Source organism: Mus caroli, chromosome 1, assembly GCF_900094665.2.
Source record: "Mus caroli chromosome 1, CAROLI_EIJ_v1.1, whole genome shotgun sequence".
Taxonomy (NCBI): Eukaryota; Metazoa; Chordata; class Mammalia; order Rodentia; family Muridae; genus Mus; species Mus caroli.
Window position 1 is genome coordinate 20968948 of NC_034570.1, and position 24341 is coordinate 20993288.

Below are 24341 nucleotides of genomic sequence, written 5' to 3' on the forward strand. Positions count from 1 at the left end.
AGTGCTGGGATTAAAGGCGTGCGCCACCACGCCCGGCTAGACTCTGATTCTTAAGATGTTTTTTTTTTTTTTTTTTCATGCCTGAGTACCATTCTTCTTACTGTCTGTCAGTGACTAGGAAGCACCACACATGGTTATTTGACATGGCAACCTCTAGGCACAAGTTAGTCCTGGCTTAGGCCTGAGACATGATCATTAGAGATCATATGTGAAATCACTACTTGAGAAAAGAACATTTTTACAGAGGAATGAGGCGCTCTCTACATCTGCGTGTGACAATGCAATAACTGTTGTTATTAATTGGAACTTATTATATGTGCATGCCGTGAAATCTTTAGTAAGAAACGCCTATGTGGCCATTTCCAATATGCACTGAGGGTCTAATTCAGACACACTGAATCTGAATTTCTGCTTGATGGCCTCTGGGGTGATGCAGGTTTAGCAAGCACCAGGCTACTCATAGTGGCATAGTGAGAGATAAGCCTTAACTGTTTTAAAGCTTCATACAATATCTATGATTCTGTTTTCTATATAAACATAATTCAAATCTGACTTCCAACTTTCAGGCTGAACATAGGCAAAGTTTATCTTCTATATCTCACTAAAAGCTAGCTTTCTGATCAATTTTATTGATCTATCATGGGTGTTTATTAAATAATTTCAGGTGGGATAAATAAAAAGGGCTTAGTAACCAGTGTGAGGAAGTTAAAGGCACTGCAAAGATTACAGGTGTTACAGACAGTATGACTAGCCATTTGTATCAAGTGTTAGATTTTTTTCATTCAATGTCAGGTGTAATGCAAGTAGAATTTTTTTCTGAAAAAATGCTAATCAGATTTTCGTAGAATTTTTTCACTAAAAAGGTTATTTGTTGAATTTAAATTATAAGAGCTTTAGATATGCAATAATAATCAATCATATTTGTTTCTTTAATTTCTGGCTTATGAAACGTTAGAAGTTACAATCATTCATCACTGGCTTTTCCTAGGTGGTTTATTTCACTAATCTCACTGTTTAATAAGGTCAAGTTAGAACAGAACGGAAATATACAGGGTGTGTCCAACTTTAAGTATTTTATGCCTAAATACATATCAAAGTTCATCAGAAAAAGGAGACTACTATTCCTTTGTCCCATGCATATGGAGAGGAATTTGCCATAAATTGGAGATGTGCCTTGCTCTTAGCAAATTTAGAAACTGTGTTATAGGAAGGGTTCAATGTCAGCACACTGTCCCTACCAGCAGAGTCTGACAGTGCTGAGATCACTGGGGTTGCGGTTGGGGAAATTATCTGCTCACCATCCCATGATAAAATGATATAATTTTATTTGAGTAAATATAATAATCTCCTTTCAGTTTTATACCAAGATATAGAGTTAGTCTCTCTCCAAAAATATAATAATCTCCTTTCAGTTTTATACCAAGATATAGAGTTAGTCTCTCTCCAAGACCTAATTTGTTTGATTTTTTTTTTTTTTTGTCTTTCCCTTGGTTCTTTCAACATAACTAGTTATATAAGGCACACCTAGGTGGAGAAATATGAACAGGAAATTTCTTTTCTGTAATGCTACTCTGTAGAACCTCTTATCTATGCTTATTTAATTATTTAAGGAAAACGGTTTTCTTTCCTTCCTTCTTTCTTTTTTCGCATAACGCTAGGGAAATGTGTAGATAATACCCTTTGTGTAAGTGGTTCATAATGAAAAAAACAAACACTCTCCAGTCTACTGAAGAGATGACATGTTGTTTTGTGTTTAATGAAAGATAAATTAAAGTCATTTGACACTGCCATATGCTAACAATCATTTCCTGAGCAGAAAGAACATTACCACAGATGGCTTGATAGATTGTCCTGAAAGGTTGCAGGGAATAAACCCTCCATTCTTATTATAGCTGCTGGTGTGACAAGAGACACAATCTTCAGTGAATTAGATTGTTGAGTAATTGTGGCTATGTCTACCATTTTGAATTAGTTATACAATATAAGTGGCATCCCTTTATTTAAATAAAATATTTAACATAAAAATAAAAAACATCTAGTAAGATATTTTGGGTATCCTTGAAATTCAGATGACAGATCTTACTGTTGCTAATAATCATGTATGGATAGGAAGCTATTCAGACTGTCCGTCATACCAATTATTGTAAAAATCTAACATAAATTTATATTTTGAGAGCAGATGTTCTTATTAATATTAACTATGGCTGATATATAACAATTACTTCCTTTCTTTTAATTTAATTTAATTTTATTTTATTTTTAATTTATTTTTTACACTCCATAGTCCATTCCCTGCCCCCCCATCCGCCCACCAACTGCTCCACATCCCACACCTCATCCCAACCCTACCCTGTCTCCATGTGGATGCCCCTACCGCCAACCCCACCTGACCTCTAAATCCCCTGGGGCATCCAACCAGCCCCTTGAGGGCTAGGTGCATCATCTCTGAATGAACACAGATCCGGAAGTCCTCTACTATATGTGTGTTTGTTGGGGGGGAGGGCTCACATTAGCAGTTGTATGCTGTCTGTTTGGTGGTCCAGTGTTTGAGAGATCTCAGAGGTACATATTAATTGAGACTGCTGGTCCTCCTACAGGGTTGCCCTTTTCCTCATCTTCTTTCAGACTTCTCTGTATGTTCTCAACAATAAGTGTACATTAGTCAGACACACACAAAAAGTACTGAAAACCCAAGACACAGGCCACAGAACACAAAATGCTCAACAAGCTGAAGTGTCCATGTGAGGATGCTTCAGTCCAATTTGGGAGAATGAAGAAAGCAATCACAAGCGGGGAGGGAGGGGAGGACATGGAAGGGAAAGTGGACCAGGTGAGGGGACAGTGGAAAGAAGGGGGGAATGTGATCTGTTATTGGATGAGGGAAAAGAACTGAAGTCCTGAGGGCAAGCAGAAAGAATGGAAACAGGCAACCTCAGGAAATAGGTTGGGGGGGGACCCCCAGAAAGCACCAGAGACCTGGGAGGTAAGAGACTACCCTGACTCAAAGGGAGGGACCTTAGATGAAATGCCCAACAGTAGGGAGAGGGAACTTATAAAGCCCACCTCCAGCAGGAAGACAGGGCATCAAGTGATGGATGGTGTTGAGATCTTGCAGTCAAAACTCTGACCCATAATTGTTCCTGCTAGAAAGAATTACAGGGATGGAAATGCAGAGGAGTCTGAGGAAAAGAAGGTCCAGCAACAGGCCCAAAGTGGGATCCAGCTCAAGGGGAGGTCCCAAGGCCTGACAATATTACTGAGGCTATGGAGTGCTCTCAAAAAGGGACCTATCATGACTCCCCCCCTGAAAGACCCAACAAGCAGCTGAAAGAGTCAGATACAGATATTTGCACCTAAAAAATGGACAGAAGTAGCTGACAATCACTTACTCTCTAAGCTTTTAAAGCATGATATGTTGTAGAATACTATGTTCAAAACACTTGTACCTTAATATATGAATTTATATCTATTTGTTTATTTGTTAAAATTATAAAGTGTTACTACAGGTAATGACAAAGGTGGGATTTTCTTATTTTTCCAATTATTTTTCTTTCACTAAGCATTATCCAACATGGATCCTAGACCTCAAACTGGTAATGTGCAGCACAATAGCCAATGTTGGGCAGTGGCATTCCTAAGCAACTCCTTCCAGTCATGCAAGCATAAGAGGGCAGAATCAATGGTTTGTTTCCTCTGTTCCTTCTTGCTATGTTTTCATGTTTGCTATGATATGCATTCTTGACTTACTATATTTTCAAGATGAGGTGGCTTTGTAAATACACTAAACCAGCAGAAATTAAGAGAACAAAATATGTTGAACTATGTATATAATGTATAATGACCCACTTACAAGAACTAATATACATACCACATAAAACTTATTTTAAAAAGAAAAACATTTATTTAATTGAATGTCTATGCGTATGAGTGTTTTACCCATATGTTTAGGTACACCATGTGTGTGCAGTGCCTGTTGATGGAATAAGAGGATGTTGAACACCCTGGAACTGGGATTACAGTTTGGAATCACTCTGTCAGTGCTGGGAACCAAAACCAGAGATGTAAAAGCTCTTATAACCACCGAGCCATTTCTGTAGCCCCAAATTAAACCTTTCAAACGTCTTTACCCTAAGTATTCTCAAGCATCCCTTCTATTCTGAGAGTGATAATGTTGATTATACTTATTCTGCTGTACTACTGGGCATAGAAACCTAGTCTTCCCAGTAACTGATTTCTCTCTTGGCTACTATTCTGTACTATGATCAGTGTTTTTTTTAAATGGTGCCAGAAATAAGTTTTTGTACAAAGCAAGGACTTAAGACTTTCCTTATAACATAGTGGAGGTTGAGTGTCAACTTGACTCTCACAAGGTGAGCTCAATAGGTAGAATATGCCTAGGTGTCATTGAAGAATTCTCCCCAAAGATATCATTGAATTAAGCAGACTGAAGGAAGATCTCCCCTGCAAGAGATGGTAAAGAGTTGTCCTGGCCAGTGGAGGGGCTTTTGTTCATCTGGAATAAACAGAGAAAAGGGACCTGTTTTTAAAGGTCTCTTTAAAACTGGGACACTCATCTTCTGGATATCGGACCTCCAGGTTCTCTGGCTTTGAACAATCTGAGTGTGACCAGAGAATTGTCCCCAACAATTAACCCTTGGAATTCATAAAGCTGCACAGACCCTGCTGCTCTGCTTTTTCACATTGAAGATATGATATTGGGATATTTTTCTTCCTCTGTTTTGTTTTAATCAAAATCTCAGTCTTTGGTTTTACCAATGAAAACCTGAGTCAGATGCTGGGATGAAAGCCTACCAGCTCAGGGAGGCAGAGAAAGCACCCAGCTGACCTTCTTCTCCAGCCCACACCCCAGCAGCAATGTCCCTCTCTTAAGCAGGCTCAAAATACCTCCTTCAAACTGAATGTTCTCCCTTCTACTTCCTGGGCTTCTGTATATGTATCCTCCTGGTTTCTCTCTTTGTCTCCCTTTATTTTTTCTTTATAATTTTATGTTTGCTTTCTGCCTGCTGTTTGTTCCACTTCTTGACCTATGGTTGACTTCAATCCTGTTTACACTGTTCAACCAGGAAGGTCTGGGATTAAAGGTGTGCACTAAGACTGAGCCACACTAACTCAAAACAGGTTTTTCCATTAAGTAACACAATCTCTGGGGGTTCATATTGGGACAAAATATCCTGCAGCACCTTCCCACAAGATCCCCTTCATTCTTCAATGTCCCATGGCATATTTTTCTCTGGAGAATATTGACCAATGCTGGTATTTCTATGCATATTTTTGGATTAGAAGAGCACAATTAGAAGTGTTACTAAATAATGAAATCATATTCATCTCTGTTATTTTCTGTAGTCCTTTGCCAAAGTCTAAACACATTCATAACACTACTTATTCATCAAATTAGAACCATTGCTTGGCTTTCTGCCAAGCACCTTACCCTGTTGATATGGGTTAAAGATTAAATTCTAACTCTGATTTCACAGTTCCTATGGGAGATGCATATTGTGGCTGTTGGTGTGTGTGGCATGGGTACAAAGGGATATATTGATTTTCAGCTATTGGGACATTTGTTTGTTTGTTTGTATATTTATAATCTCCAATTTCACAAATTATATATTCAAAATTATTTTCTGTAGCCAGAAGGATGTAAACGGTATTAGGGTGTATTGAGATGTGTCCCTATCAGAGAGTCATTTTTATCTTTTTTGGTTAGATCATCCAGTGATAATTTTGATAATTTAGCCTTAAATTCCAAGTGCAACATCAACTGTTTAATGCCTATCTGTATTTCATTTTCTTTACTCTCTTTCTCCCTTAGACTTATAAAGGAAAACACAGGATTATGTGATGGAAATATAGGTACTTATATGTGGACACCTGTAGTACTTTGCTTTTAATAGTAGAACAAGTATTGAGAAAACTACAGGCAATGAAAAAAAAAAAAGAGTAGACTCAGGTAAATAAAACTGTTCTCATAATTTATTTCTGGAAGTATTATTTCAAGATTGACATTTTTGAAAAAATAATTATGTTAATTATCCTTTTAAAAATATAATTGACAATGTTATCCTGAGGGGAGAGAGAGGGAGAGGGAGAGGGAGAGGGAGAGGGAGAGAGAGAGAGAGAGAGAGAGAGAGAGAGAGAGATTAAAAAAAACATTTGCACACCATCTTGACAATTTCTGAGCATGGTCTCAAGGTCATTCGGATTTTTAATGTGGTCTTCATTATAGAATTATGAAATTCTTTAGTTCTTTGTAGTGTGGTTTTCAATCTCTATACAACCATCAGATGTTGGTTCCAAAGCTGATTTTAGCTCTGTTTCCAAGAATTCCTGTACATGAACCTTGACCTTTTATTCCTCTTTTAAACACATACACATAACAGAGAGAGAGAGAGAGAGAGAGAGAGAGGGGTTTTCTTAAACCTACATTTTAAATTTCTCTAATGAGGCTGCTATAAAAAAATACCTGTTGGTTTCTTTGTCATTTGTCCTCTGCTTTATATCTTTATACATTTATTAATTAATATTTCTTTAATTTTACTTTTATGACCTCTCTGTGTATGGGCTTTGAACATATTTATAGTATCAGACATGAATTCCCTTATATTTTAAATAATAAATCAGATACTTTATTTAAAATTATTATCTGAAGTTGATTTTTCTTTTCTTGATAGCTAGTAGAGTACAGGCTTGTTAAGTATTTAAGACTACACAGATGTGTGAGGTCAGTTGCTGTGGCTTACTCCTGTAATCACAGCATTGGATGATGGAGTCAGAGTATTATTGTGAGTAAAGGTTCCCTTGAGCAAAATAGCAAAACCTTATCTAAAAGAGAAAAAAAAACCCAATGGCAAATAGACAATAATTTAAGAGAAAAAATGACATGTTGTAAATCCCCACCCACAAGAGAGATCAAAGGCATTTGCATTTTATTGATATGTGATATGTCTTGATAATTTGTGATTTATTAAATTATCTACAGAATGTTTACTTATCTTGAAAAGCTCCTCTGAATAGTTGGCATAAATGCAATCCAGCAGTATTTATCAATGTCAAGTTTTATTAATCACACAATTTTCATATGCCCAGGTTCAAACCTGCAGAATGTCTTTACATAAAAGATTTAGTCTCAGTCTTCATACTCAAACAATGTGCCAAAATATTCTTCTCACACAGAAAAGGCTGATCTGTGGTGTGATACCTAGAGAGCTGTTCAAGACCACTTCCTTTGCTAGTCTTTCCCAAACTTTTAAAAAAAAAATCTCTTTTTAAGCATTGAAAAGTTTTTCAAAACCCTGATTGCTAAATATGCACTTACTAAATGTATAAAAATAAGATCAAGGAGATTCACAGTACAAAAGACTTCATAGTTCCAGCCAGCATGACCTCTTTGAAAGTTTTCCATTGAAAATGTAGACGTCTGTCTACACAACGCTGAGCTGGGAAAACATCAGTCTCAGCAGATCCAGCATTAGGGACAACAGGGTGAAGCACAAGAGAGATTATGTCAAAAAATTATGTCATCTGGGACAGATGGTTATTTTAGTGATTTCGAGCAAAGTACCTTCCAGAATTTTGGTCTTTGTGCTTAAATTTTATGCTTCACATCATTTATTTTTTTTCTACCAATTTTCTTTACCAATTATACATTTTGATTTTGAGGCCATCAGAGATTTAAGTTTTTTCAACAACAATGCTTTTTAATTTAAAAGATGCTGCTAGTTATTACAATATGAAAATGAAATTCTGTCTGATTATTCACACCAAACAGGGAAATGAAAAAAAATATGTTAATTCACACAGCAAGTGGATTAATAGTTATTTGAAGTAACAAATTAAGCTTGTATCTTAACTCACACAACTTGAAGTGAAATGTTTATGCCAAATTACTGGGGCACACCACATGCTCCTTAGACTCATTTGAATTTTTGAGATGAGAACAAGTTCGTGTTTTGATGGAGCTATCTAAATAATTACTTCATCTGCATTTCACAGGCCATTAATGCAATTTTTTCATACCCACCACTCCATCTGTGTATACAACATGAGTTCATAAGGCAATTATCTGCTCTCTAATATGCCCCTTTGGGCAAAGGAAGCAGATAAAGGAACCACTTGCAGCCATTTAGGAAAGCATTCTGTAATTGTCACCATTTGGGAGTCATCTGTCTTTTATCTTCTCAAGTTCTCTCTACCTATGGAGGCGTATCTTAGCAACAAATTAGAGGGAAAACTTTGTAACCAACTTGGTGAGGGAGTCTTTCTTTAGAAGAGCCATCTTGGAAATTCAACAAGTATAGCAGAAAGAAAAGTTAAGCAGAAATAGGTAGCCGAAATAACTACTCACAAAGTTAGGAGGAAGGCACACTTCACTTCATAGGAAATATTTGTTCCTACCTCGGAAACTTTATTAGACTCTCCTTCAAGAAACATCACCTGCTAAGCAACTCATAGAGCAAAGGAAGAAGACATGGATTTCAGAAAGAAAAACATTCCGTGGTCTCACATGGAAAGCCATCTACAATTTGCAAATAAGGTTTTCAGGATTAACTTTATAGTTGAATGATTTGTTTTATATGACATTATTTAAATTAAATCCTATGTTATCTCAACATATATTCTGTAGACCCACTTAAGATCTGTGATGGTTGTCCATCAGACTTCTGCAGTCCTCCATCTGGATAAGGGACAGATCATTGACAAAGGGAGACATATGCAAATGTAAACAGAGATAGGATGAGAATTTATCTTTTAAAAATTAATTGTTGATTGCTTTTGGTATTAAGACTATGCATGGACACAAATAATTAAATATTCTCAGCTCAATCCTCAGCTTGAACTTGGAAGCAATTTAACATCTATTAAACTTATAATATAGCAAAAAAAAAATCATTTCACTCAATACTTGCACAGAATTTCTTTCTTTGTGCTGTTGCTACTGGTTTCTTTGCCCCACTCACTCACTAATTTACACAGAAACTCAGACACAGACACACACACACATACACACACACACACATGCACACACACAATTCATAGCTCTATAATATGTAGAATCACAATGAACAATGAAAATCTGGTTGTCCTGGAGACAGATTTCCTATTTCCTTTGTCAGAAAAAATATAATATTATTGCTCCAAATGCTTAAAGAAAAATGTGTTTTATGTGTATAACCTCTTTTTTTTTAATTTTAAAAATGCATACCTTAAACACCATCTTATTTTAGCAAGCTTTAATGTTGTACTGTCAATTTCATCTCCAGGATAATGAAATTTATTAAAAATATCTTGTGCTTATTTAAGTAATGGAACCATTTCAACATGCCAGCTACCATATTTCACTCACACAATGACAATAAATAACTATTTTTCTGGGTGATAAAAGGATCCTATTTCCCCTGCCATTCTCAGCAATAACAGACTATTTCCCTGTTTCTGATAAACTGCCAGTCCAGAATGCATAGCTTTTATTTTCTTTTGTTTTCTACACGGTAAATGAGGGTGAGTTTTACAATCCACCATTACTAAAATTCCAGAAAATACCCTAAAGTGAAATTATACAAAACTTCACCAATTCACACAACTCTTAAAAAGAGAGGTAGTGAGACCTATTTGTGGATTAAAAAGCCTGGTTTGAGTCTGACCTCTAGGGGTCTACCTAGTGCATTGATCTCCATATGCTCATGACCGCCCCTCCCCCATCTCTCACACACACACACAGCACATAAGCTTACTAAAGTTATTGTTAAAGAAGACTGAAGAATAAATCAGACACAGGTATAACATAAATACTCAGGGCAAACTCCCTTTCTGTTAGCAGTAAACTCCAGCAGGAGGACACCGAACAAACCCTTTAGACTTGATAATTCATGAGCAACAAAGGCTAGAACACTTTCATCCCTGTTTATTCCAGCCCAAACAATATCTTTGACTTGATGCTGTTTTATCCTTTCTGGGCAGTGGGCTTTTCCAAGAAAACGTTGTTATTCTTTGTAAGTTTCTCTAACTCTTCTGTGGCTGATTTTTTTTTAAATGCCATTTAACCAACAATTTGTTGAAATCTCTGTTAAACAGCTACATTTTCTTGGATTAGTCTGTTTGCCTAGTATGTATGGAATACTCAGTCCATGCTCACTGTTTGTGTAGAGAAGGTAAGTGGCTATAGGCATGCGAAAAACAAGCTTTTATAGAGCTTCAGGACTTTGAGGGGAATAAAGAGGTAACGGTTTTGATTTGCAGCAAAATAAAAAGTTGAGGGTCAAGTTTAACAGCAGAATCTTGTTAATTTAGATGACTGGCTTAAGGATGAGCCAAGGAATAGTCCCCAATGGAGGAGTTAGAGAAATGACTGAAGGAGCTGAAGGGGTTTGCAACCCCATAGGAAGAACAATAATATCAACCAACCAGACCCTCTAGACCTCTCAGGGACTAAACTACCAACCAAGGAGTACACGTGAACCATGGCTCCGGCTACATATGTAGCAGAGGATGGCCTTGTCAGGCATCAATGGGAGGAGAGGACCTTGGTCCTGTGAAAGCTTGATTCCCCAGTGCAGGGGAATTCGAGGGCAGGGAGACAGGAATTGGTGGGTAAACGCCCTCATAGAAGCAGGGGGAGAGAGAGGGGGTTTCCTGGGCAAGGGAACTGGGATAACATTTGAAATGTAAATAAAGAAAAATCCAATAAAAAAACATTAAAAAAAACAGAGAGACAAGGGAATGAAAAAATGAATCCTATAGAAAGCATGAATAAATGGAGGGATGAGAGATGCTTCCTAGACACCTGGTGCTGGTAGGATAGAAATTATCACCAAAGCGGGAAATGGCTGGTTTTAAGTAGTAAATGTTTCACTCTTTATTTTTAGGGTTTCAACCGATGGCAGAATAGAACAGCAACTGAAGTGAGACAAGGGTACTTAAAAAAATCTCTGCAGCTGCATCTGTCACTTCAGAAGCTCTTAGCTGCACAGCGTACTTTATGTGTCACACGTGACTTCTGGGCACACTACTTGCAGCCCATACAGGACCCTTCCTGTGTCGCAGGGACACTATCAAGGCAGTACTGTTCTGGATCATCATCCATGTCTTCCTGGTCTTCTCTCTTCAGCTCTCTACCTGCTAAGCACGATTCAGCTGTAGGACCTCTATCCACTTTCTCTTCTTCAGCTTCACTATGTACATTTCAGACTAGATCTGCCCACACCCGTGCCTGCGTCACCTTCAGCGCCTCCTTCTCTTCTACAGAAGATGCAGTTTCTCTGTAAATCGTTTTACAACTTCCCAGGACTGTTATGGAAACAGTTTGATCATATAAATACTTTGTTGCTCAATGCTCCTCTATCATTTAGTAAGGATTTCGCCAATATCTGCTCACCAGCCGCAAGCCAATTTTTTTAATTTCACTCAGGCAAACAATTCAAAAACGTCATTTAATCACATATAAACTACCATTAATAAGGTTTTAGATACTTTTATTTCTATTCTTCATTAATGTAAGTCCTCCAGGAAAAGTAATTTTAAATAAGAGTTGTTACAAAACTTCCACCAACATGTCAAACAAAAACCTCACAGATATATTCATTTACAATTTTGTCATAGAACATTTGCATGTTCAATGTCACTGTTTTTCATTCCTTTTGGAGCTTATGTTCTTATTTCAGGAAAATGGCCCCATCTCTTCCACTTTCATGTTGGCTCGTATTAGTTTCTGTTTCCTGCTAAACTGTCCATTTCAATTTATGACGGTATTAGCTACTTTTATACCATAGTGACCGAACACTTGACAGAAACAATTTAAGGGACAATAGATTTATAGATCCTAGTTTCTCAGCAAAATGTGTAGGGAAGATATGAAGGGGAGGCAGCTGTGTGGGAAAGTGGAAGTGGAAAGAGGCAAGCAGTTCCTCACAGTGCAGCGCGGGAGCAGTGCTAAAGGCTAGGACCAGGAGGGGTCATTGCAGTCAGAAGCCCATCCTGAGTGACCTACTTCCTATTGCCAAGCCCTTTCTTTTGAAGCTTCCAAATCCTTCAAAATAGTGGCATAAGTAGGGGAGGGAGCATTAAACAAATGAAGCTGTGGGGGACATTTCACAGTCAAACCATAATAACACTACTGTTCATATAATTTAAAGGCAGTTACAGGTGCTATTTGCTCTATGGTGTCTTATTTTAGCTTCAAAACTACTGTCGTCTAGTGATTTCTACTGCATTTAAAAAGCTCAGCTTCCCTCTCTTCATGATTGATTTTCAGAGTTTCTATTCCCCCTGTATTATAGTATTTTACTAATATCTCATAACTCAAACTAAGACCAAAAATACTGTATATAGATTTATGGTCTTTAAAATATCTAATATGCTAATTTAATCTAATATATAAAGACACTAAATATATTAGACATTTAATTCACTCTAATGAAATATCTTCCCTTGATTTACAAAGCATCAATGTGAGTCTAAAGTCCCTGTAAAGGTGGCTCCAATATAGCTATGAAGATGTGCATTTTTAGAAAGCTTAGAGGAACTGAAGCCTTCATTCAGTTTGAAGACACTCCAATGGATTTCTTTTACCTGTGGAAATAAGCATATAATGTCCTGTTTTGTCATGGCATACGTATTTGCTAAGGATAAACTGAACGTCATGTGTAAAATTCTCAAGTGACTGTACTTACCTGCAAGGAAATCTTTGCCAACACTTCATTCTCAGATTCTGTAGCCAACCTGATGCCTGAGAATGTCAACACCATGATTTGTTTTTGGACATTCACAAATGTTCTCTCGATAGGCGGTGTAAAAAATAAAGAATAAATACACGGAGATACTGATGAACTAAGCACTATGTTGATTTTTGTTTTTAAAACTTAATGAAGAAAATTCTAAATACTGAACTGCATGCAAAAGAAATTTCAAGTATTATTTGTCTAACCTTCTGAAAATAATTGGAAATTTATAATTAAAGATCACATTTAGAGTCTCAGAGCAATGTCATTAATATTTATAATCTCCATCGAAATGCAGCCACGCCTCAGTCTGGAAGGATTAGTTTTATCCACACCCTGCCATTTTGAATTATTTTCATGCTGGATTCCCTTGAATAAAATGGCATAGTGTATACATAAAACATATGTGAAGTGCTGTATTCTCTAGGTTATTTGTACTACCTAAAATACTGTAGGTCCTAGGTATGTATTTCTTACTCTTTAGGAAATAATGACAAGAAAGGACAGAAATACATGTTAAATGCAAATGCGCTTTCTAAATCTTTTCAATTTTAAGCTGGTTGAACCCACAAATGTAGGACCTACAGATATGAAAGGTTGGGGTATATATATATATATATATATATATATATATATATATATATAGAGAGAGAGAGAGAGAGAGACAGAGAGACAGAGAGAGTTGTGAAATGGTGAGAATTATACTGTATAGTTTAGAGTTAATTATGTTAATATTATCAAGAAGCTATTGTACTGACGAAACAATGTGACTTACAAAATAACGTTTTTTTCTTTTTTTCCTTCTTTTTATTTATTTATTTTTTTATTGGGTATTTATTTCTTTTACATTTCCAATGCTATCCCAAAAGTCCCCCACACGCTCCCCCACCCACCCACTTCCACTTCTTGGCCATGGTGTTCCCTTGTACTGAAGCATATAAAGTTTGCATGACTAATGGGCCTCTCTTTACACTGATGGACGACTAGGCCATCTTCTGATACATATGCAGCTAGAGACACAAGCTCCAGGGGAGTACTGGTTAGTTCATATTGTTGTTCCACCTATAGGGTTGCAGACCCCTTCAGCTCCTTGGGTACTTTTTCTAGCTCCTCCATTGGGGACCCTGTGTTCCATCCAATAGATGACTATGAGCGTCCACTTCTCTACTTGCCTGGCACTGGTCTGGAATGTGCAATGGAAATACAGGCTCTGTTATTAAAGCCACTGAGGATAGAGCCTCAGGATGGGCAGTGCTTCTAGTTAGCAGGCCAGCTATGCATTTTATTGGGAAGAGCTGGCATTGATTTTCTGACTCACAGTTCATCAAACCTTCCAACTCATTAAAGAGTCACAAGCCTTTTCCTGAATTTATGAGGTGCAAGCTTCTATGTATGTAGAACCTTTCTTTTACGTGTGTGTGTATTTACATGCCAATAATTTTACAATGCCATCTTTCTTGCTTTTTGTTTTGTTTCTATTTATTTGATCTCTCTAAATCTTCTTTTCTTTCCATTCTCATATCTATCATCCCATGCTTTTATAACCTCAGGACAGGATTCTGATGGCAGATTTCTTTTCTGTAATCTTTGGCTAGGCTTTCACTATGTCTTTGCTTTGTCAAACTGATCCCACGGTTTGTCTATTCTGAAGACTACAGCACATCCCTACACCACTTATATTACAAAATCCTAATACTGTCTTACTAAAACTCTAAAACCTTTGAAAACAGCCCTTGTTCTTCCATTCTTCCTCACCCCATCTTCATAGAACAAACATTCTACCCTCTGTTTCTAAGTTCAATTGTTTCAGATTCCACGTGTAAATGAGATCACAGTGTTTGTCTTTCTGGTTCACCTAACATATAATGAACAATAGTGTTTTAAAATCAATAAGCAAGAATTTTAATATTTTTATCATACTAAAAATGATGTCTATTATTCAGTTTATGAAATATTGATGTAAGCCCCAAGAATAATACTGCCTTTGAAGGAGTCTTATATCAGATTGGGGATCCTGAAGTGACCATTCATACCAATGTTGTCAATGACCAAGCTAGTCAAGATCCTATTTCAGAAAGCAAGACAGAGGACACGAGAGGAGATACATAATTTCAAGTCTTGGGCTTCATACATACATGCTCCTCTAATTAGTGAAGCGGACACTAAAATATAAGCATCAAAAATAAATAGAAATAAGAAATTATTCAGAATGCCACTTAATGGACTTGAGAGGTAGGTTGACTATCAATAGAGCAAACCCGTCAAAGCATCACATTGTATCACAAAAATATAACAATATATAACCACATTATATTGTGATTATATAACAAACTATTAATATGATCATTATATGTGTGTGTGTTTTTATGTGCATGTGTGTATGTGCTAATTTAAAATAAAAAACAAACAAACCTACCCAACTAGATTTGAATACAGATATCCATATGCTTTGTAATCATAACATGCTTTCATCCTTTCCCCAAATTGTAATCACTTCATAATAACGTCCAATTGCCCCCTCTATAAAATTCCAACAATGTTAATATTGGTCTTGCACACATTCTTTCAGAATCTTAAATGTTTCCATGTTTAAAAGACCCTAAAGAATTGCCTCAGAGCCACAAGCTTCTTGCTAGTCAGTATGCACAATGATTAAGCAATTATCTATGACAATTATGCATGGTTTGCAGAGGATATTTCTTCTGCGTTGCCCTGCACAGTTATTGAAATCCTTTAGGGTGAGTGACCTCTTCATGTTTTTGTGTCAGTCAGGTAACAGTTTTACAGTAGTGATATTTGACTTAGGGTATGTATCCATGAATACTTTAAAAGGTTCCACTCAAGATTCTAAAATCCCACATGGATTTTTATCTAATAGGATCTCCACAAATAAATAGCTATAAGAAAAAAAGCAAATTTACAAAACACCAAAAACAAAGGAAGTCAAAAATCTCAAATTTCTAAATTTATTTTATTGTATTACAGTGTCTATCTCATCCTCTACCTGACATATATTTTTTTGGAGTTATAATAACGGCTCCAACATTGATCTGATATCATCTGGGTCTAGTGTTCCATCCTCATACTAGTTCATACTCTGGATGCCTCTGTAGTGTGTTTCAGGGCTCTTCTCTATACTCTGACCTTGGCCTGTAACATTAGACCTTGCTTAGTTTTCCACAGGGTTCATTGTGCTTGCTCTTTGGGTTTCAGTGAAACTCTTACTGTCAGTCTAAATCCATCCCATTGCTTTTTTTCACATCCACCATGATAAATGTTGATCCTCATCAATTATCAGAGATTCCATTCATTTGGGTGGTTATTTAATATCTATCAGTTCCTGGACACTGAGCCTATGAGCAAAGAAACTGTCGATCGGCTTATCTAACATAAAGGGAGACTTCACAAAATATCTGATTAATGCCATTAAATATCTCAAGGCGTATATTGAACTTTACATTTATACTGAAAGCAAAACTATGTCTTTTGTTTTGTTGTTTCTTTGTTTACAATTAGGTTGCCCATGTAAATTATGCAATTGAAAGCAGGAAGTCAAGTTGGGAGGAGTTTGGTCCCATGTGCAGTGAAAGGCAAGAAAGAAACCAAAGTATCTTATTTCAAGTTCCAGGTAAATGCTTCTCTAATCATCTTTAATATCTAACATATAATCACATAAATACTTATTGACAGAATAATAATGAAGGGAGCATGCTGAAATTCCTGTTTCAACTCAAGCATTATTAATCAAAACTTAATGTAACAAATTAGCTGCTCAGAGTTTTAAAGCCAGTTTGCTTCCATGTCTCTCTTTGTATGGTGTAGATAAAAATGTCAGAAGAACAGATGATAAAGTACCTATTCATATTTTAATTTCAGTACTTTAAGAAGAGACCTTGTCCTTCTTTTAATCATTCCCCCAAAAAACAAAACAGTAAAGATAAACATTAAACCATTGACAATTATGAAATACTTATGAAAACTAATTCCTCTTCAGTACATTTATATATGAGCTGTTTCACAGAATACTTAGATGAATCAGTCATCATAATCATTTTCTTGATATGAGACTATTATTCATTTCTGATTTAAAGATCCACTAATAAAAATGATTGCCAAAAGAACTGCATCCTAACCTAGTTGGTCTTCCTCTCAGAATTAACATTAAGGAACACTTTAGTGGAAGATTATTTCAAAAGGCCTTTTCGTCGTTGTAAAATCTGCTTAAAATAAAGCAGGGGCTGTGTATGGAGGATGCATGAGAGTATTCTGTTGCTTGAGAAACTGAGGTGGGAGAAATGGATGAACTCTTGTAAGTTCACTACCAACCTGGGAAACACAGAAAGGATCAGTTATCAAAAAGAGAAAAGGAAGAATGAAGATAAGGCAGCCACTACCAGTGCATAGTCATCCCCAAAAGTATTGTCAATAACTACCAAAGCAGAAGCTTACATGCCCCAAGGTACAGCAGTCACTAAAGAGGAAGATGATGGCTCACACGAAGGGCAGAGATAAATTTAAATTTCGAGCTATACAGGGTATGTTTACAGAATAAGGTATGATAACATAATGTGAATGAAGATTACCAATCTATTAAGATATCCAAGTTAAAAACAAAACAAATGATATCCAATCATTATGATTTCACAGGATACTGTTTAATAAAACGAGACAGAAATGCATAGCTTTTAGACAATTGTTCCACATTTATATGGAAAACCGCCAACAGGAAACGAGCAATTCAGTATCCCATGGTTTAAATGCTACCTTCAACAGTCTAATAGCTATTATTTGTATGCAAACTACATACATTACAAATATTGAATCACTAGTTCCAAAGATTATTTTATGAAATATTTGGGATTCTAAAACCCAAATGTCTTTTTCCATGCAGTAATAGAGCGATTATTTATCCATAAGTAACTATAGAAATAAGATATCCATATTATGTCCCATGTCAAAGTAAAATATTAAAGAATATTTATGAGATAAATAGGAGAGTAATATGTCTAAATCAAAGTCAAAGAACCATAAAAAACATTAAAGATTGCTAATGGACCTATATAATCAACATCTGGGAGGACACACCAGTATGGAAAGAAATTTGGGTGTTTCACGGGAGCAATGAAGATTAGATTGTTATGATCATAGACCAAAGCACACAAAATATAGATGTAACTTGTTGAAAAAACCTATTATTATAGTAATATTTAAACATACCAAATATTTTTGGCTTCATATGAAACAGATAATATGATAATTTTTTACATTAAATTGAGATAGTATCATAAAGGAAACAGCAAGGTTTACTCACTTATAGAGAGAAATGACTGAAGGCTCATTTTAAAACACAAATATCCCCTCAAACATGAGCCAAAAATGCACTGCAACAAAAAGTAAAATCTTTGAGATTTCATGATCTCCCATTCTTGGGATAGAGTCCCCGTCTCCATTAGTTTAAGATCAGAGTCTCTCACTTACATATATTACTTTAAAACAGGATTATGTGAAATGTGAATCTCGTTTAATCAAAGTATACTAAAGAAGCAGCTGTAGCTTCTTAGACTGCCTGCATCTTCCTTGGACAGTACCCAGCAATTCCTTGAACTGAACTCAGTGTACATCCACCATGGACCAACATCAGGCTCGCACGGAAAATGCAAAGTTTAAAGGCACAATGAGTCACACAGAAAATATTGGCCCAATTTCAATGTAATGTACTAGAGTACATGCTGTTGAATGCAGCTAGAGACTTCTCTGGGACAGTAAGAAAAGCCTATCTGGCTCCTCCATTGGGGGCCCTGTGATCCATCCAATAGCTAACTGTGAGCATCCACTTCTGTGTTTGCTAGGCCCCGGCATAGCCTCACAAGAGAAAGCTATAAGGAGCTAAAGGGGTCTGCAACCCTATAGGTGGAACAACAATATGAACTAACCAGTATCCCCCGGAGCACATGTCTCTAGCTGCATATGTATCAGAAGATGGCCTAGTTGGCCATCATTGGAAAGAGAGGCCCCTTGGTCTTGCAAACTTTATATGCCCCAGTACAGGGGAATGCCAGGGTCAAGAAGTGGGAGTGGGTGGGTAGGGGAGTGGGGGTGGGGGGAGGATATGGGGGACTTATGGGATAGCATTGGAACTGTAAATGAAGAAAATACCTAATAAAAGAAAGAAAGAAAGAAAGAAAGAGAGAGAGAGAGAGAGAGAGAGAGAGAGAGAGAGAGAGAAAGAAAGAAAGAAAGAAAGAAAGAAAGAAAGAAAGANGAGAGAGAGAGAGAAAGAAAGAAAGAAAGAAAGAAAGAAAGAAAGAAAGAAAGAAAGAAAGAAAGAAAGAAAGAAAGAAAGAAAGAAAGAAAGAAAGGCAGGCAAGCCTATCTGTGGGAAGACATAATAGCACAACTAGTCTTGATGAACACAAAACACAGGAACACTGACTGTGGGGTGGGTGACAAAATTGAAATCATTTTTATTAGAAGAATGGAAAGAAGTTCCAAAACTAAGGTATCAAGGGGGTGGGAATAGATCTGAAATAAGGTTGCAGGTACAGGTTTTTCTCCAATGCCTAAGTAGGTTGGCATTGGAGAAAGATCACCTACAGCATTGACAAAGGTATCTTTTCATTCACTAGATTGTTGACGGGATACTAAATATGGAATTACAACATATTCCATTAAGTATACCTCCAAAAAATCTTGTAAGAAATGGAAGTTTTAAAATTATTCCAAATTCCTTCAAGATACAATATGAAACCATATTAGCCCTTTCTTCCAAGACTTGCCCATGATGAAAATGGTCTTTCTGTTCCAATCGATCAATGATCAACTAAAACACATACAAGGTGACATTGCTCTCACTCATTTTAAATGTCTCATTTAATTCAGACAGAAGACACTGAACATTTTACACCTTATATTTCTTAGTCCTTTAATCAGAGGCAATCAGAGGCAAGATTTCTATGAGAAAGAATAAAAGACTGCTTTAGAATATGTTAAGGCAAGCGATACTGGTAGAAGGGTTCTTGAATGTCCTGTTTTGTTATAAGAGGCAATAGCATTCTTGATTTTTTCCTCCAGGCTATGCCCCATGTGTAAAGGTCCCATGGCTTATTTGAACTGCAAAATCACCATTGGAAGCTTTTATACCTGTCTCCTTTTAAAGTGAAGCCATTAAAGTGCACTGACCCAGAACTTATTTACAGGATATCATGTATTAGGAGACCCATGGTTCCCTCAGAATCACAGGTCCCCTAGCAATTGAAAGCTTCAGCGTCACAGTTTGTTGCCTTGCCTGTCTTTGGCTGCAGGAATTCCTGGGAGATGCAGATACCTAGCATTAAACATCTTATCAAGTTCTTTACAGTGTAGTTCTCTCTTCCCCAGGCAATGAATCTGCTCATCTCTAGTCAAAAGCCAGGACTTGGGCACAGCAATCCTTAGGGTAATATGCCATATCTCTATATTGAGGTACAGATTCATTTTATATGATATCAAATAACCTGACCATTTTCAGCTACAGCTACCAAAATTTTGTTTCAATTTTTTTTTCTCCTCTGCTACTTTCTGAGATGGGGAGGTCTCTCACTGAACCAGAAACACAGCTTGTGGCTTGGTAGGCTACCCAAGGAGCTCCTGATTTCTGCCAGTCTCTACTGCATTGCTGAGACTGTACACACCTAGTTTCTTACATGGGGGCTTTAACTCAGATGTCATTAATTGCACCTCTCCAGCCTCCGTTATAAAAGTTTAACAGCAGATACCATTCTAGTCAATAGAAAGCGGTTTTCCTTTCACCTTGGTTAGCTGACCTATTGATGTCCTTTGAATATGACTGTGCCAGGAAGAAGCAACCCATGGAGTGAGAAGACTCAGGGTCTGCTTTGCTCATTTGTTCCATAATAACTTTAAACACACACATCCACTGATACTGTCTAATGACTGTGGCCATACACAACATAAAATAAATGTTTGAACTTAGAAATTAATTCTTTAATTTGTTCTGCTAATACTTTTCAGTATCTCATAGAACTGAACTGTAATGGATACCTCATCACCAAGGAAATGACAGTTTTCTACATTGGAAACTCACAGATAAATTAACCACAGGAAATTACTGAACACAGAAGGAACTTGGTGTTTGTGTACACATGTTGTGGTACTTTTCTTTCTTTAAGCATTTTGGTTTGTTTTATCGATCCTTCTTTTGCTTGTTGAATTTTCATTTTTGTGGAACTTTTTGTGTTTTTTTTTCTTTTCCTTTATTATTGTTTTTTATTGAGAGGGAGAAAGTACATAAAGTTGGAGAGGGAGGAACATGGGGGAGAATCTGAGGGGAATAGAGGGATGGGACACATGAACAAACTATATTGTATGAAATGTTTTTCAAGAAAATGATGAATAAAAACAGTAGATTCATAGAAATACAAGCTTTTTTTTTTTTTCCAAAGAAGGAAGCCAGAACTAAATCATGAGGTAATGTAGAAAACAGGACAGGCATCTGTTATTTTTACCTTTTTCTCTCTTCTTTCCTCTTTCCCTCTCTATCCCAACGTTTTTCTAATAAGTGTTTAGGACCCATATAGCGTCACTCACACTCCCCACAAAGTCATGCTTGGTTTGAGTTTTTAAAGAACATACCGAGTTCTTTTTTTTTTAATTAGTTATTTTCTTCATTTACACTTCCAGTGCTATCCCAAAAGTCCCCCATTATCGCCCCCCCCCGGTTCCCCTACCCACCCACTCCCACTTCTTGGCCCTGGCATTCCCCTGTACTGAGGCATATACAGTTTGCAATACCAAGGAGCCTTTCTTCCTAATGATGGCCGACTAGGCCATCTTCTGATACATATGCAGCTAGAGACACAGCTCCTGGGGTACTGGTTAGCTGACACCATTGCATAGGCCAGCAAGATTTTGCTGTAAAGACCCTGATATAGCTGTCTCTTGTAAGGCTATGCTGGTGCCTGGCAAACACAGAAGTGGATGCTCACAGTCATCTATTGGCTGGAGCACAGGGCCCCCAATGGAGGAGCTAGAGAAAGTACTCAAGGAGCTGAAGAGGTCTGCAACCCTATAGGTGGAACATACCAAGTTCTTAATTTAAACTCACTTAACATATATAGCATTTAATTTTTATTTCTTTCTGTGACTGTGCATTGCTCTGAACTTCTAAATTTTTTATAAAATACAGTATATTCTATATTTGTTTTTACTAAATAGGAAATCACACTTCATAGTTAGGTTTTATAGCAAATTCTGCAGCTCCGTGGCAAGTACAGTTAAGATAAATACGGAGAGAAATTGAACATTCTATGACTACATTACCTTAAAACACACCATTTGGAGATTATTCCCGTATGCCATAATTCCACTTTTACAAAATTCTATTTGCACAAAAATTGTAACTGATAAATGTTTTAAAATATTACATCAGAGCTCTGCCAGCATTGGATTATGTTAATATAAAGTTGATTAGTGCAAAGCCATGATCATCTAACTATTTTAAATGTGGGAGGAATATAATTTCAGCTAGGTTTTAGGTACATAGAAATGTGTTTAATATTTTATTCTATTACACACTTATGATGATATTTGAGAAAAATTAATTCGTGCATCTTATTTCTAAATTTCTCCTTCAGTATAATTTAATTATCACTTCATTTTACGAGTATTACATAAATACCTCTTAGTGTTGGATCTTTCTCATTTATATGCACTTAGGATTTTGTAGTGTTTTATTTTTGCATTTTTTTTCAGTATGTAAGTCTTTTATTGTCCTCAAAGAGCCCACAGTGTAGTTGGAATCAGGATCATGTTTGTGGAGCTGGTTAACTTAGGTCTTACTTGTCAGCCTGCTGCACTGTTCTCGTTTCAGACACATGCATACCATCCAAAACTTTTTTGACATCGTTGATTTTAACTGTTATGGTTTGCTGAATCAGAGCCACTGAATCTGAAACAAGTTCAATATCATTTCCTTCAAGGATTAATTCATCCTTCTGGGCTTGGGAGAGAGAACAAGCCATACCTGTCCACCCGAACCGTTCAGGTCTATTTTTTCACCCAACAAAGTTCAGATTTTAACCAAAGACCCATTGTCCTGAATAAGGAGTTTGGTGGGGAAGTGAGCCTCCACAGACCTCATCTCCTAACGGAAGTCCAGCTGACCAGCCTGGATCATGTTCTGAACATGGCCGCAGATGCTTCTGATAGTGGCCAGTTCCTTTCTGTTACCCCACCATTTGTCAACCCGGAGCCTCTTCGATTTCTTTCTGAGGAGACTCGGCTCTACATTGATAGAAATCCCTCAGCAGAGCTCTTTTGGGCCCTTCACAATGACTGTGCGCCACCTCAGAGTGATGTCCATGTTTTATGGAATGTCCACATTCTGACTGGTGAGAATGGTCTTCATTCTCACAGTAGATGGGCACAAAGAGTTGTTTCTGTTGTTGTTGTTGTTTTTTTTTTTTTTTTCGGTTTTAATTAATTAATTAATTTTTTGAATAAAGACATCAGCAAATGTTCTTAATTGCTGAACCTTCTCTCCAGATTCCCGATTTAATGAGAATAAAAGCAACAGAAAGTTACGCACAGAAGAGACACTTGCCACCAGATTTCTGACATTACTTGAGCATCTGACTCTACCATGTCTTTAGTCCCTGAACTTTTTGGTAAATGTCAGTTAATCTTTTCCCTTGTTCAAGCCATTTTTAGCAATTCCCTGAAATAAAAGAACGTGACAAAAACTTAATTTGCTGCCTTTATAATTAGTGTGCCCTCATGAGAACTATAGACACCTCAACTATATAAATTGACAGTATATCTATTCTATACATTTAGATCTTTAGATATTTTCCAATTCATTGCTACAGTCATTATAGACATAAAAATCTGAATTACAAAGTACTGATGCATAAAATTCTCAAACCATTAGATAATTATTACACAATGAGCCTTTTCAAAATGAAATTCCCAATAATCCATAAAAGTCTTTATAAATAGCTTATGTTCTATAAAACTAATGTATTAAAGGACCAAAATAAACATGTTGATTAGTCTTCTGTTCACCTACATTTAAAAATAACTTTAATTAGGTTACTTGATACTCTATGTACATCTTATATAATACATTAACCACTTAAAATTTTCTAAGCTTAAAGTGGGATAAGGATGTTAGAGCATTTTCCAAACCACCACAGAGAGAGAGAGAGAGAGAGAGAGAGAGAGAGAGAGAGAGAGAGAGATTTCCCTGAATATGGTAAAATAGCATTATATTTTTTGCAAATTAAATAAAGTAATTTAGAATTTCATATGTCAAATATAATCATACAGCAAGAAGAATTACAGCAATAGAAAAGCTGACATAAAACCAACTTAGAGCTAAAACACTCAAATTCCACAAAAGGTAATGGATTTTAGTGAGGCAGATACTTCTTTTTTTTTTTTAATATATTTTTTTATTACATATTTTCCTCAATTACATTTCCAATGCTATCCCAAAAGTCCCTCATACCCCCTCCCACTTCCCTACCCACCCATTCCCATTCTTTTGGCCCTGGCATTCCCCTATATTGGGGCATATAAAGTTTGCAAGTCCAATGGGCCTCTCTTTGCAGT

At 36.6% G+C, this 24341-nt stretch overlaps 1 protein-coding gene and 1 pseudogene across 3 annotated transcripts in view; both read right to left on the reverse strand.

The window, feature by feature from the left end:
• The window catches only part of Adgrb3 (adhesion G protein-coupled receptor B3), a 724234-nt gene that overhangs the window by 488088 nt on the left and 211805 nt on the right, over positions 1 to 24341 (reverse strand). The window lies entirely within an intron of this gene.
• LOC110295527 lies at positions 22565 to 23136 on the reverse strand (annotated as a pseudogene).